The sequence below is a fragment of the Molossus molossus genome, unplaced genomic scaffold (genome assembly GCF_014108415.1).
Source record: "Molossus molossus isolate mMolMol1 unplaced genomic scaffold, mMolMol1.p scaffold_m16_p_20, whole genome shotgun sequence".
Classification (NCBI taxonomy): Eukaryota; Metazoa; Chordata; class Mammalia; order Chiroptera; family Molossidae; genus Molossus; species Molossus molossus.
The window spans coordinates 32,283,174-32,288,083 of NW_023425356.1; positions in this window are offsets into that span (position 1 = coordinate 32,283,174).

Here is a 4,910-nt window from a genome sequence, read left to right on the forward strand (position 1 = left end):
AACGTGCCTCCTTTTCTATCTGAATGGCTCTCACTTGGCTGTGCCTGCCGCAGGGGGACTGGCTGGGCGCGGGCATCCCAGCAGGCACGGGGGGGGGGGCATCCCAGCAGGCACGGGGGGGCACCCCAGCAGGCACGGGGGGGGATCCCAGCAGGCATGGGGGGAGCGGGCATCCCAGCAGGCATGGGGGGAGCGGGCATCCCAGCAGGCACGGGGAGCGGGCATCCCAGCAGGCACGGGGGGGGGAGCGGGCATCCCAGCAGGCACGGGGGGCGGGGGACGGGCATCCCAGCAGGCACAGGGCAGCTCTGTGAGGAGCAGGACTGGGAAATGGGGCTGGACCTTCACTTCCTGATTCCTGCCTTTCTCCTAAAAGGGCTGGGTCAGGGACAAGCCCAAGGAAGGTGGCCTCCCCGGGAGGGCTTGCCTGCCCGGTCCTCTTCACCAGCTCCTGTCATTCGGGAAGCTGTACGGAGGCTTGGAACTTGGGGAGAAAGAAGAGGGTTTTTTGTTTTGTTAGTTTTTTACCTCCAATGTACCATCACTAAGTGTCTACTCCTTTCCCCACCACCCACCACTGTTCAAAACCCAGGCTGTGTCCGAAATACTGAGTTTGAGCACCGTGGGGTTCATTGGGGCATCCCCTCGTTAGAACAGAGCCTGGGTGCGGCATTCAGACCGGTGCGGTCAGTCTTGCCTCTGCAGAAGCTCCAGGGTCCTCTGGCCAGAGCCGGACTACCCACCTGGATTAGGGGGCTCGGGGTTAGGGGCCTACAGTAAAGCAGCCCTAGCAGGGGAGGGAAACAAATGAGAAGCCCCGCTGTGTGCTTTGAAGCATAAAGACCACCTTATGCTTGACCCCAGATAACCCTGGAAATCCCGCCGTCTTTCTGGAGCCCGGGCATCCTCAGAGGCGGGGCAGGGGAGGAAGGCGGTGCTGGCGGCTGACCTCCTTCCTGCTGCTTCTCTAGGAAAGACCAGCACTCTCTAAAGACCAGGAGAGGGTGCATCAGGCTTAAGTGGCTTCATGTGTGACATTTAGGCCTCCTGCCGTGGGTCACTTAAGCCCAGTGGGTTCAGATTCTGGGGCCCCAGAAGCCAGCTGCTCCCTCCATGGCCCGGGCACTGGGCCACCTCTGATCGCAGCCGACAGGAGTTCAGGCCAACACTCGGATCTTCGGCGGCCCTGCAGGGAGGTCCCACCGTGGGTTTTCCCTGGCAGCTGCTTCTGGACCCCAGATGCTGGGTGGAACTCAGCAAGGGAGCCGGGGGAGCCCTGAGCGCCAAGTGCAGATTGTTAGAGGATGATATGTGTGATCCAGGCTCTATGAGCTCATGAGCAGAGCCCCGCAGGGGACATCCTCAGAGGCTTCAGTTCATCCGGCGCCGGGCAGAGCCAGGACATGGGTCAAGTTCTGCAGAGCTTCTGACTCCGTCCCCACAGGGAGTGGAGAACCGCACGCAGGCCCGTGACCAGGGGAAGCTCGTGAGATCCTCGGCACCCGAAGACTTCCCTCTCCGAGCCCCAAGTAACACTGCGCCTGAAGGGCCGTTTGTTCCTCAGATGCAGTGACTTGCCAGGTGACTAAGACTGCCTTGCCTGCCCCCGAGGAGCTCACCTCAAGAGGGGAGGCATTTCCGTATCATGAGGACAGCCTAGGACAACATCACGGCACTGTCGCTGTCATGGCAGGGCAGGGTGCTTAGTTCAGCCAGGACGGGTCAGGGAAGGAGCAGCAGGCTCGGGTCGGGGTTTGGCAGGTGCGCGGCTACCCGGTTACCCCGCAGTGAAGGCATGAAAGGCACCCCGGCCACGTGAGCAGCACCAGCCTCGGCATGAAAGGAACGAGAGGCATTTGTGTAACTGGAGACTCCGTGGAAGTGGGAAGTCCCATTGAGGAAAGGGAGGAGCCAGACTAAGGAACTTGGGCTTTCCCTCTCGGTTCCGGTTCCGTAGAAACAGGTTTAAGTCAAGTGCAATTGGCGTTTTACAGATATGACTCTTTGGTGCCCATGTGGGGTGGATTGAAACACTGTGCCTCAGTTTCCTCATTTGTAAAATGGAGGTGATAGCTCTCCGTTATGGGTAGAAATAAACGAGAGATTTCCTCAAAGTGCCTGAAACAATGTGAGTTCTCTGCACGCCCTCCCCAGCGCCCCCTGCCGCCTGGGGCCTTGGGCTGGCTGGGACCAGAGACAGGAGGTGCTCTCAGGGTCTCTGTCAGCACTCAGGTCGGCCACAGATATCCGGGAAGAGGCCACGCTCTCAAGACAGGCTGGCTCAGGCTAAAAGGGGGCCTACCTGGAAGGACGTGGGGGCACGTCCCGGCTCCTGGCAGAAGTGTGGCCAGGTCTGGGGGGCTGGGAGCTGCAGGCTGTCATCTGTGCTTCTCTCAGAATCCGCCCAGTTTCCTCTTCCTAGGCCGGTGTTGGGGTTCAGAACACAGCTTCTGTGACCCCAGCACCTGATTCCAGTTGGGAAGGGTGTGGCCCGGAGCCTGCTTTACTGATGGGCTTCCCTCTTGCTGGGATTCTTGTTTTTGTCTTTGATTCTTTGTTAATCCTCATCCGAGGAATGTTTTTCCATTGCTTTTTAGAAACAGTGGAAGGGAGGAAGGAAGAGGGAGAGAAAAAGAGAGAGAGACAAACATGGATGTGAGAGAGACACACTGATCAGTTGCCTCCACACATGCCCCCACTGGGGCCTGGGATTGAACCTGCAATCCAGGTACGTTCCCTTGACTGGGGATGGAACCTGAGACCCTTTGGTGTGTGGGGTGACCTCAATGGTCTAACCACTGAGCACCGGCCAGGGCTCATCTTGCTGGGATTCTTACACGAGCTCAGGTTTGAGATGTCCTGCAGAAGACATGTAGATGGCCCGGCACAGGCCATCGGCAGTGGATGGTACATGGAACTAGACACCACCCCCACTCTGACGGCTGAAGCAGGAAGCCTGCCTCAGGGGCAGGACAGATCTTCCCAGAGGCCTGGTCACTCTCCAGCTGGACCACCAGTGGCTCTCACGGGGCTGCTTCGCTTTAGCAGGGGAGGCCTCAAGGGACTGCTGCTGCCGATCATTTGGGGTCCGCGTCCATGATTTTGTCAAAGGGTGTAATTCCTGGCTCCCTTTCCCTCCATCTCGGAAAAGATCCTGAATCAGACAACCCCAATGGGAGGTGGTAAGCAATGGGCCAGGATGACCTGAAGTAGCTTCAATTCTATTTTCCTTGGAAACTCAGAATTACAGCAGCCACTTGAAGCGGTTGGGTCTGTTCCCCACGCCCTGTGCCAGAGGGGCGGGGAGAGGAGGGTGAGTAAGAGATGGAAGCGAGCAAAGGACAGAGGGTGGTAGGGGAGGGGGAGGAGGGAGAGGAGGGGACAGACAGAGAGACGGAGTGGACAAGGGAGCAAGAGAAGGAGGTGTAGCAGAAGCAGGAATGAGAGGAACAAGACCGAGACCCAGAACGAGTCAGGGCTGTGTGGGGGCCACGGTGGGAGCAGGGAGCAGCTGGGAGGTCATCTGGGCCACTCTGCTGGTGACCAGTCCACGGCTTCTGCCACAGTGATGGGCCCAGAGCTGGCTTGGTGCTGGAATGTGAGTGGCTGTGGCTTGGAGACCCCCTCCAGCTGAGGAGGAAAAGCTGTTGACATCTGCCTGGAAGAGCTGAGTTTTTCCAACATGGAAAGAAGAAACACACGCAGAAACCAGTCTTATCACAAGCCTGGCAGAGTGGCCCGGGACGGGGAAATTCCATGAACCGAGACACAGATGAGGAGGCGCCTGCGTGAAAACAAGCCCCACCCAGCCCCACCCTGCACAGAGCCCTCAAGTCCCTGCTCACCTTCCCACCCTGGTCTGCCCTTCGTGTCCCTAAGCACTTTCAAGGTCCTAGATGATCCCCTCCCCGTGGGAGCACTTGAGTTTGATGACACAACAAAGGCCCGACCCCCTGAAGTGGGGATGGTGACCCAGCAGCCCTCACCCCACCCCCGCCAACCTGGAGTTGAAAATCCACCCCTGCAACCAGCAACTTTGGAGGTGACACATGAGTCTTAACCAGAATTCCCAACATCACCCCCACCCCACCCAGGCCCAGCAGGTCTCTGGCCCTTTGCTCTCCCTCGACCAGACAATTCCCTCATTTGCCCTCCCTGGGTGCAGGGGGCATGGCTTGAGGGGAGGAGGAGAGACAGGGATGGGTGTCAGCTTAGGTGCAGGTGGGGAGCAGACAGCGGAGCTCATTTTGTAAACATTTAACGAGCACCCCCTGCTTGCCCCGCATGGTGTGACCGGAAAGAGTAGCGAGACCCAAGTAGGGAGGCAAAAAAGTCAGATTTTCACTGATTCGTGTGCTGACCAGTATGTCAGGGACACAGGTGACAGTGGGAGCCCAGAAGACAGCGATGGGTCAGGTCCGGGTGACTCGGGTGGCTCTGTGGAGGACCTGGGATTTGGACTGGACCTGGACAGTTGAACAGGGTCTTGATAGGTAAAATGGAGAAAGAGTTTGCTGGTCTTTAAACTGCACCTACAAAGTAAGAGCAAAGAGGTTTAAATACTGCTGCTTTTACCATACCATCTGGGCCATGCAAAGGCAAAATCATGGATTTGAATCCAGGCTGTGACACCTTTTTGGGCCAGTCACATGACTTCTTTGAGCCTCAGTTTTCTCCCCTGTGAGACAGGAATGCCAGCCATTCCACAGAGTGGCCATGACGATGAAGTCACTCAAGCCACGCGTGCCTGCCACGTATAGGAATTCAATGCGTATTTCTTGAGTACATGTGTATGACATGTAGCATTTTACAAGGGACTTCCACAAACATTTTAATTCCTTGATGATGTTGTGTCACCGTCCCTGCTCACAGCCTAGCAATGGAAGGTGTCACTGACCCTCAGTACACGT